This window comes from Puccinia triticina, chromosome 10A (genome assembly GCF_026914185.1).
Source record: "Puccinia triticina chromosome 10A, complete sequence".
NCBI classification, from domain to species: Eukaryota; Fungi; Basidiomycota; class Pucciniomycetes; order Pucciniales; family Pucciniaceae; genus Puccinia; species Puccinia triticina.
Window position 1 is genome coordinate 6384323 of NC_070567.1, and position 11536 is coordinate 6395858.

The following is an 11536-nucleotide window of genomic DNA, read 5'->3' on the forward strand; positions in this document are numbered from 1 at the left end:
CAGGCATGGAGATGCCATTATAACCACATTCTGCTTTGTTCCTCCTTCCATCAGGAATTGTCTGTATAAGCCACCATAGAAGGAGGAACTAATATGAAGTAGAAATGTGTCACTGATTGGTCATTGAAGGCTCTAAAGTATTGTGCCGTTCATCAAAGGTACTCCAAAGACTGATTTTACCAGTCATTGAGAGTACTCCTCTCAAAGACCAGAGGGAGTACAAAATCCCCTTGATTTCCGGTCTATACCGGTAAACTGGGGAGGAGATAAACCTCTCAATGAACGGTCTATGTATACCAGTCATCAAATGAGTAGATAACCCCTTTGATTACCGGTCATGCCCACCATTGAGGGAGTATGTAAATATCCCTCTCATGATCTGTTATGCCAGTCATTGCGGGGAGCTCTTGATGAGTGGTCTGTTCATCAAAAGCTCTGCTATTGAGGTACAAATGATGTACTCCCTCAATGACCATGGAAGACCTGTCATTGCCGCCGGTCATGGAGAGAATTTTGCTTTTAAACCTCTTGATTCTCGGCATAAACTGGTCATTGAGAGCTCGCCTTGATGACCGGCATAGTTTATACCGGTCATCAAGAGCTCCCCTTGCTGATTGGCATAGTTTAAGCCGGTCATTGAGAGGTTTACGCACTCTCTCAATGACCAGTCTGCTCTGGTCATCAAATGGTTGGTTAAGGTATGCCTTGGTTACAGCATGTACATGAGCCATGTGATTATCATGGAATCTTCTTTGGCACCCAGGCAGATTATTTGGCCAGTATGACTGGGGAATCATTACAGACTCTAGTGTCAAATCTGGCCAGTTTGGCAGTGGAATCAATATTTGACCGCTGGATTCCAGTTTCAGGTGGGGGGACTCAAATCAAAAATTTACACCAAGAATTAAAATTCTGAAAATCAAAAGATGTTGGCCGACAAGTTGGCTCCAAGCCTCCATATCTTCACCATGACTTCAAGCTTGGTAGGTGGCTGAATGATTTCCACATCAAGCTGAGAGGAGATAGTATCCCCTGTGGCCAAAGGACCAAGCTCCTTTTATGCAAACTGACCACCTGCCACCCGTGGAGCTGAACAGTTTGGCCTCTAGGCGACACTTTGATAATGCAAACAAGGATCATCGCTGACAGGCTAATCCGCAAACCACATCAAATTTTCTTCAATTCCAGCGCTCATCATCCATGTCCATTGCAGGAGGGTGTGAGGCATCAGCCACAGGTCAGGTTTGTGTTCAGCGGAAAGAAGCCAAGGAAAACAACGCCACTGCAGCACATAAAGATGCTGGTATACATATTTGTTGTCAATTCTGGCAAATTTCACGGGAATAAGGAGGTCACCAATGTCCCGAGGGGAGAAGAGCACATCCAACACCTCATTCCAATGTTAGAGGGAGGATTGGCTGCCTGGCTTGGGGCAGGTGGGAGTGTTTCCGACAACAAAGAGGCCGCAGAGAATGAATGAATTCAGAGTGCAGAGTTATGGTCTGTTATGGTTAATTCAACATCATTACATTACAGTTTTTAAACAACTGTTTTTATTTACATATCTATGTACATAAATGTGTGGCGGGTAGCCATGCCAGTGATGGGGCTGTGCTGTGATGCCATGCCCGTGGCTGGGTGGTATTCTTGCCGGGAAAAATACAGGGCATTTATTTTTGGACAGTGGGCCAGCACAGTTTTGCAGCACCGTTGTAAGGTGGTGAGATTGCCGGCTCATTGATGGCAACTCCTGCCCGACGGGGCTAGGAGGTCTGCTGTGCGGAAGGCTAGCCTTACCCCGTCGGGAGATGGTGATTGGTGGTCTTGCCTCACTGGGACCGCTTTTTGCCATAGCTGCGGCGAGTCAATGTCAAATCATTGCCTTGGGCGGTTTGACAATGAACTTTGAAAATTATGCACCCGTGGTGTATGGCATAAAGAAATTCAGTGGGGTTGGTCAATGTCATGAGAAAGAGACGAAAGAATCAACTTACACGGCTTCCAAGCATTGTAGGATACTGGACAATTGTCCCAAAGTAGAATTCCACCGTGTACGCACATTGGTTCTGATATTATGTGGCTTCTCACACTCATTTTCCCTACAGAGCTCCACAAAACAAGCTTTTGAGTTCGTTGACTTGTTCAACTTCCTTGAAATGACTCAGAACTGTTTTTTCATCATTTAATTATCAATAATTGCTGAAATAATTAGAGAAAGATCGAAATCAGATGATGACTTACTTTTGCAAGTGTCTTGCTGCATGATTTGGAAGTATAGTGATCATCTTCCTCCTCATCACTCATCTCATTGATGTCAGTGTCCTCTAGCTCGATCTCGTCAACATTCACAAGCTCAGTTGACACAGTGCAGCCTTGAAGGAGTTCTGAATCATCTCCATCCTTGTTCTCTGAGTCAAAATACTCTCCGGCAAACCTAAATGGAATGATGACTTGGTCAGAAAATCAAATGAGAGGAGTGATCAGATTTAAAAAGGCACCATTGGATCTGTTCAGATGGATCATCAGACTCGTCTTCCCCAAATTCCTCTTCAGAGGAGGATTGATCATCATTGACGGTGGTAGTATTGTTTTTCTTGCGGCTTCCAAAAGGTCGCAAAATTGTTTGCGCATTTAAATTCAATATGTGAGCAAAACAACGGACCCAATGTTTTTTTCCTTTGAAACGGGGCCACTTGTAACTTTTGATCTCCTCAATCATTGCCTGGTTATTTGTCACATTATCAGTGACAATACCACAGATCTGGAAGAAGAACCAGAAAAAAATTCAGCAAGGGGAAGATGGAGGATGGATTGATTTAATCACCTTGTCCTTTATCCCAAATTTTTCCACAATAATCTGAACCGTTTTGGCCAGATGCACACCAGTGTGCCGTTGTTGTAAGCAAACAAAGTCAAGAGGCATTGCCTCCAAGTCGCATCCACCTGTGTCTCCTTGAACCAAGTGGTATACATATAACTGTACCTAATATATCATGGCCATTTGAGGACTGCCAAGCATCCAGCCCCAAGTACATGGCACCTCGATAATTCTACCGCAAGAAGAGGTTGAACAATTTCCTAAAAACATCAAAACCTAGCAAAAGAGGACTCGCCTCAAGAGATTTGATGAGATGCTCCTGCACAGCTGTATACAAACTGGATATATTGTTTGATATTGACTTTCAACAGGGTAGATTCTTGAGAAAAACTCGGTGCAGGAGACCTCAGTGCCCGTCTTCATTGAGAGCCAAAAAAGGGTGTGCTCCTTGAGCATACCAAATCGCGCACAACTGTGGTACCTATTCCAGGATCCCAACCAATAGGGGGTTTCAAACCACCTCCAGGAAGTCGTCCAGGTCGCACTTTCCAGGAAAAAAACACCTCCTGGAACGTCTCCTGCGGACCTGGATTCCTGACCGGCAAGACCCTCCAGGAGGTCCAGGAAATCAGGAAAAACGAGTCCAAAACAAAGAAACAATACCATCTTATCTTAGCCCCAAACAGAACTGAACCCCCGGGACTTTTTCTTGCCATCTTCCCACCACACAGTCAGTGGGAGGACTCAAACCCTCTTGATGACTGGTCTGACCGGTCATATCAAGGACTCAAGGTGCTCAATGACCAGTGTTTGTACTGGTCATCAAGATGAATCAAGCTTCTTGATGACCGGCCTGACCGGTCATTGACAGAACTCAAGCTCCTCAATGACCAGTCTGGACGGTTGTTCTCGATGACCAGTACAAACTGGTCATCAAGAATGAGGACTCAAACCCTCTTGATGTGATCTGTCATTTCGAGGACTCAAGTTGCTTGATGACCAGTACAAACTGGCCATCAAGATGATACAAGCTTCTCAATGACCGCGATAACTCAAGATCCTCTCCCAATGCCCGGTACAAACCGGTCAGCGAGAGGACTTAAGCTGCTCAATGACCAGTACAAACTGGTCGTCGAGATGACTCAAAGCTTGTCAATGGCTGGTTTGTACTGGCCATCAAGTGTACAAACTAGTGGTGAGTGTTATCAGCACAGTCTTAGGTGCAAACTCCCGGTCTCAATGGCAGGGCATAGCACATCGAATCGAATCGATTTGAGTATTTGTATTCGAATTTGATTCGAGTCAAATAATGCCTGGGCAAATTTAAGCTCAAATATTCAAAAAAAATTGAATAATGGCTCAAAGGGGCGCGTAGAGGGCCAATGCAAGCTTCTCTGGGGCCCAAAGGCCCCAGATGAGTTTGCACAGGCCCTATACCAGCCCATTGGATGCAACACAAGAAAAATCTGCCTCTGGCACTTTGAAAAGTGCGTCCGCCACTACAATAGGTGCATCTGCCACTATGCAAAGTGCGTCCGCCACGTTGAAAAGTGCGTCCGCCACTTTGAAAAGTGCGTCCACCACTTTGAAAAGTGTGTCTGCCACTATGAAAAGTGAGTCCGCCACTATGAAAAGTGAGTCCGCCACTATCCAAAGTGTGTCCAGCACTCTGAATAGTGAGTCCGCCACTATCAAAATTGCGTCTGTCACTGTGAAAATTGCATCCGCCACTATGAAGAGTGCGTCCGGCACTATCAAAAGTGCATCCGGCACTATCAAAAGTGCATCCGGCACTATCAAAAGTGCATCCGGCACTATCAAAAGTGCATCCGGCACTATCAAAAGTGCGTCCGGCACTATCAAAAGTGTTTCCAGAACTCTGAATAGTGAGTCCACCACTATCAAAAGTGTGTCCACCACTATGAAAAGTGCGTCCGGCGCTATCAAAAGTGCGTCTGGCACTCTGAATAGTGCGTCCACCATTATGAGATATGCTGAAGGATGACCCCCTCAAAATTATATGGTCCAGAAATGGTCCAAAATAAGTCAAAAACACAAAAAATGTAATTTTTTGGTGTTTTTAATGTATTTTGGAAGTTTTTCCGTTGAATATCTCCGAATACTCGAATATTTGACAAATCAGTATTTGAGGGGCCCAAAAAACGCGTTGAATACCACCGTGCTATGCCCTGCTCAATGGCAAGTGCGGCGAGCTTCCAAGAGGTGGTGCAATTGTGGGCCTTATTGGCACTTCGGGACCCCAGCCGCAATGGAATTTTATGAGATAAAACCACTCCCATTTCCTGTTCTTGAGCATTTGGGGGGACTCAAACTCCAGGTCCCAGGAATTTATTTTTGGCGGGGGAAATTTTTCCTGGAAAGTCCGACCTGGAAGACTTCCTGGAGGTGGTTTGAAACCCCCTCATGTCAGTGCGATGCGATTTTCATAAGTATGGAAGAAATAAACTTCACCTCTGTTGGATTAATATTGCCTGTTCCAGCAATCCCAAGGTTGGCGAGTTTTTGAGATCCTTTTGAGTCTTTCTGTCTCTTGAAACAACTGGCAATGTGATTTGATAGATTTTTTGGGGAGGTGTCATAAGTTGGTTGGTGAATCTTCTTGCCACACCTAAAAAAGTTCAAAAAGAGCTCAATCAGCAAGATGAACACATCAAAAAAGGAATAAATTACAATCCCTTACAATTTACATGGATAAGCTATCATTCTACGACCATGTTTCTTGCGTTGATTGGAAATTTGAGGGGTTTCATAAGAAGCATAGCATGGGCTGAGTTGATTTCTATGCAATTTCTGCACCTTTTCTTTATAATGATTATGTGAAGTCAGTAATCTTATGGAGTTAATAATAAAACCAATATTAAGGTGTGGGGACCTACACACCCAACAAAACAAGCGCACAACAGTCCGCAACCAAACACAACCAGAGAACAAAACTCCCAAAGCAGAAGTGGTCCGCAGAACAGAAGTATGAGAAACAGTGAGCGGAGCAATAGATTAAACAAGAGAAACATAACTGTAGAAAGAAAACCAAAAGAATTCAAGGAAGCTGAACCTCAATTGGTGAAGGCTGATTCAAAAACTTTCAACCTGAGAGCCCAAAAATGGGTTTGGATAAATGAGACAAGATGGATGACAGTGAGATAGGACTTTCTCACTGGAACAGCTCTAAGGCAGAAAACAAGGGAAATGACCAATGAAGATTGATTTCTTGTACTAGGCTAACTATAAGTAGACTATGCACAAGCATCAATCTGTGGCTGAGAATGAAATTGAATAAAATGATGATGAATATTAAACTCCTCAAACTCATTGCAACATTTCAAAAGGTACATCAATGTCACCAGCAGAGAGTGCACACACAAGAGGATAAGCAATAATATGGAAAGCTGATACTCTAATCTAATCAGGGATCAAGGTCTACAAGATAGTAAGAAATCATACATGAACATAATATGAGACAGACCATAGTGGATGGGGACTCATAAGTGTTTGATATTTCATCTGAAGACAATCATATACACTGCAAAAAAAACTGCGTCAACTGTGAGCAGTTGACATGTGGTAACTCTGAGGAAGCGTGTGGTGTTACACCAGCCTTACTCAAGGTTTGACTCAACCCAAGCTTCAATGCACAGTCACTGGGCACCTTGCACAGTGACTGTGCCAACAAAGGCACTTGTGCATCCAGGTGGAGTTACAATGGCAGCTTGACTCAAGTATCCTGCGTGTCAACTGCAAGCAGTGATAGAGGAGGATAAAAGGCGCGGATTGGTGAGAGGAGAAAGGGAAGGGATTTTTATACAGAATTCCAACAAATCCCCTAGTATGTTTTTGGGCCATTGAGCAAGCACAGAAGTCTGTAGCCTATGTATGTGCTTCAAACTGTAAGAAGAGAAAGTGAGACAGCACAAAACCTCTTTGCCCCCTCTATGTGACAAGAGCCCCTTATTTGTGGCAGTTGCAAGAAATGGACGTGTATAGCTGTAAGATGGCCTGCCCCTACTCAACTCAATATCATGTATGTTGGTCCAAAAAAATGTGCCAGACAACCCTACATTAGGACAATATCTAGAGAAAATCATTTGTGCAACACACTTCCAGGTATTTTTTAGTCAGCAAAGGATACAGAATTCCTGAAAAAGTTCTTGATTTTTAGCAAAGTGTTTCCAGCAAGGACCCTGCAAGTGCCTGCTGTAACTTGTATACCATGCTTTGTTGGTCTTGCTGGAGTCAGCTCAGATTGAAACACAGACACATATTTGACCAAAGCTCCACTTGTTAAAACATAGCATATATTTACTGGTGGTTTTTGCCAGTTTGATTGAGTTGCTCACACAATTAGACAGATTACCCCAGTTGGACACTCAATACAGGCACAGATTTGATGATCAAAATTGACAGAATAAAACCTTGATCATCTTGTTGAGTATACATGCTTATCAACATGACAATATTCGAGGAATAGTAAGGGCAAGTTTGAGGAATATTAAAGTTTTTCAATCTGAATGTACTCCACAAACAGTTTAAGTACAGTTTTTGGTGCTCAATTTGAAGCTAAAGAACCTATGAAACATGTTTATCCAAGGCCTGTTTATCAGTTCAAACTACCAGGACTAGAATCTAGGCAGAATACAGTTGGATTGCATCACCATTTCACTAGTTGTGATGTATCTGTACTACAGAAATACCTCAAACACTAGATCCATCAGAACTTGTCTCAGCAAAAGCAACCACTTGGCATACATATTTACAAGCTTTGGGGGAAAACAAGGATGGTGAATTTCATCATGATTCATGGATACAGGCTTGTAAATACAATTTTTGTTGGTTGTTGGGAAAATTTCAAAAATACTGCTTGGGCTATAAATAGACCCCTGGTTCTGTGGTTCAAGTCTTCTCATCATTATTCCCTCATCTGCCAATCATTTTCATCATCTGAAATTTTATCACATCATTCCAAAAATCAGTTTATCTGGATAAGCAGACATTAACCATGCTATTCACCCAAATTCTAGTTGTCTTTCAACTCTTAAATTACCATAGCACTTTAGCAAACCCACTTCCAACGTCACAGGCTCTGGTAAAGAGGGCTCTTGATGGTAACTGTGCTATCCATAGCCCCCTGAGAGAAGATGGTTTAGAAACAGGAATGCTGGAGTGTATGTCAATTTTTTCATTTGCTTTTTGTTTCAAATGGACAATTTGGTAACCTGTTAATTTTCATCACTTTGAAAAGCTGATAAGTAAAGATTCTTATCTTTTAGCACCTAGACCTATCAAGATACAAAGGTGTATGTCATTTATTTGAGACTTGGGACCAGAGTTTCAAATTTCTGATCAATCAATATTTCTTTCTATGATGCTCCTGATTTCTTAGTGGCCGCATCTGAACACACAGAATGTTAGTGCTACAATGTCTCATCACATACCATTCTTTCACCCAAGGAGGCCAATGAAATTTGATTATAAATTATAATATTTGTGATATCAGACCTACCCACCACCTTGGCTGACAAAAAGGCAGAAGACCAATTAACATCCAAGCCTGCAGTTCTAACTGAGTCTGAAACCTCACATTCTCTTCTGGGTACAAGTAGTCAGTAATCCCAAATATCATTTCTTTGATAATAAAAAAAGACAATAATGAACTTTGGATCCCATGCTTATCTTCAAAACAAATTGCTTTAAAAAAATCATAAAAATCAGTGGAAGGCAAAGTACCAATTAATCAACCTTCTCAATCTGGAAAAACAGACAATTTTATGAAAGAAGTTGAAATATTAATGTCAAATTTTGGGGATTATAATCAGGACTTGGAGGAAAAATTAGGAAACATTATAAGGAAGCATTTTGATATTTTACCCAATCAAACTCCACAGCCACTCAAAGATACCATCAAAGATATTGCTGATTTTGTGAAAGACTTAGATTATCAAAGAGAGGATTTATTTTGGAGCTTTTTGGATAGACAGAAAGATATCCTGGGGCTTAAAACTTTCTATGAAATGGGTTTTTATGAAGTTTATGAACACACATCTGCTATTGATGAAACTTTAGATGAAGAAAAAGGGGAAGAATTCCAGTCAGCTTTAGATATGTTGTCTTGGTCTATCAAACGTGTTGGGAAACAATCCATGAAAGAGTGCTATGGAATCCTGTACAACATTCTCCCCAAACTTTCTGAACCCCAATTGGGATGGGTCTCTCACCTGTTTTACACCCTGAAGAATACTCAAAAAGAATAGATATAGCCCCCCCAAATCTTCAAGAATCCAGACTATCTACAGATAAAACACCCTGATTTCCTTTACACACCAATCAAAAAAGTATTTAGTTCTCAAATATATTCAGAATATTCACTGTTATGAAGTTTCTGGTATATTCCTGAATAAATTTAATTCTTGATGACCAATGGGTTTTTTGTTAGAATCTCTTCAGCTTTTCTTCATTTTCTTCTATTGTTAAGTTATTGAGTATTCAGTTGCTTTCATATTCCCATAACCATTTGAGGTTTCCATTCTTTTTTTCCACTTATTTTATAGCTATTGCTCCTGTGGCTTATTATCTATACATAGTAGGTTTTGATCAACAATCTATATACGTAGCAAAAGTTTGAAGTTTTTGAGTGGAATAAATTCCTCTGGTATGAAGGCAAACAGAAAGCAACACTGGGTAGCTACAATAAAATACATTATTGGAAGTTATTTTGTATTGTAACTATTGTTATGCTGGGACACCATTACCGTTATCAGTAACAATGTGTTTCCCTGCCATTCCATAACATAACAAAAATATTTTGATACTTTCTAAATTTTGGGTAATGTACCACCATTAACGCGCCACAACACATGGCAACTTGTTTTTCCCCCTGTAGGAGCGTTGTGGTGCAGGAAGGGGCTTGCCCTACTTTTCAGGTGCAGCATTGACTGTGTAGTTGTACTGTTGTATTTTGCAAAATCCAACAGTACAAATGAATTGATGCAGTCTTGCGGGAGTGTGGTGTGGGCAGGGGCTTGCCTTAAGTTTTGAGCGCAAGCACAAATTGAGTTGGTGCAGATTCACACTCAACATGCACAATAAAATCTGTACAAAAAACTCATTTCTTTTGGTCTGACTCTTTGATCAGACGCTCATACACCCCGGACTAGATCAACTCTGAGCTTATCCTCCATCTGTGATGAATCTGGCTGGTTGGGAAGTGACCGCGACTGCTTAGTTAAGCTTGGCCCTGGGTGGCCTTTGAGCTTGGAATATGTATGGCCTCCAATCTTCACTGATCCTGCCATACATATTGTAATTTTGTAACACACTTTTACAAAGACAGGCTACTAATTAAGAAGTCTCCAACTCTTGAATGCCCCTGGTGGTGAGCAGGAGTTTGTGCTGCTGCCAGCAGCCCAGCACTGGCAGGATTGTAAAGAGTCAGGCTTTAGGCACACCAAAAAATTGCCGGATGCACACCAAAAAAGGCGTGAACTCTGGACCACTCCAAGATTTTTGGAGTGGAGGATTTTTCACTACAAAACCAGCCCCCATTTGGATTGCCCAACCCGGCACTCCAGGCTGGTATGGAGTGAACACCCTGCCACACCAAAACCAGCCTATTGAACAAGTGAAAAGAAAGGTCCGAGTGAAGTGGGTGTTGAACCCACAACCTTGTGTACTGTGAAAGTCAAACTCACATACTCAACATTCATGAGTGATGCTCTAACCATTGAGCTAAGTACACATTGCTATGTTGCAGTTGAATACAGTAGATGTATGCTTATGATGATGTGTGGTGTTGCCTCCAATGGTGATTGGATGTGTAAGCAACAATGTGTTAAGCAGTGCTAGATTGACACTTCAACACGGCAAACTACGAGTGGCAGAGGGAGAAGAAGAGAAACTTGTGTTTGTGTGTAGGGCTGGCCAGTTCGCGCCGTTGACCATGCCGTTCGGCCCTACGGAGGCCCCCGGATTCTTTCAGTTCTTTATCCAGGACATTCTGCTGGGGCGCATTGGCAAAGACACGGCGGCGTATCTCAACGACATAATGATCTACACCCAGAAGGGCTCAGACCTCGAAGCTGCGGTCAGCAGTATACTCGACATTCTCAGTAAACACACGCTGTGGCTCAAACCGGAAAAATGCGAGTTCTTGCAGGACAAAGTGGAATACTTGGGCTTACTGATTTCGTGTAACCAAGTGCGAATGGACCCAGGGAAGGTCAAGGCGGTGTCTGACTGGCCAAACCCCACTAATGTTACAGAATTGCAATGCTTCATTGGATTTGCCAACTTCTACCAGAGATTCATCAACCACTTCTCTGGGACTACACGGCCCTTGCATGACCTGACAAAGGACAACCAGCAATTTAGGTGGGATTCGCGGTGCCAGAAGGCCTTTGATACCCTGAAGACAGCATTCAAAACGGCACCGGTGCTTAAGATAGCGGACCCGTACCGCCCATTCATCTTAGAGTGCGACTGCTCCGATTTTGCTTTAGGAGCGGTACTGTCTCAGGTCTGCGAACGGGACGGGGAGCTTCACCCGGTAGCATTCCTGTCTAGATCTCTGATCCAAGCCGAGCGGAATTACGAGATCTTCGATAAGGAGCTTCTTGCTATTGTGGCATCCTTCAAAGAATGGCGACATTACCTGGAGGGAAACCCCAATAGGTTGGAAGCCATAGTTTATACCGACCACCGCAATCT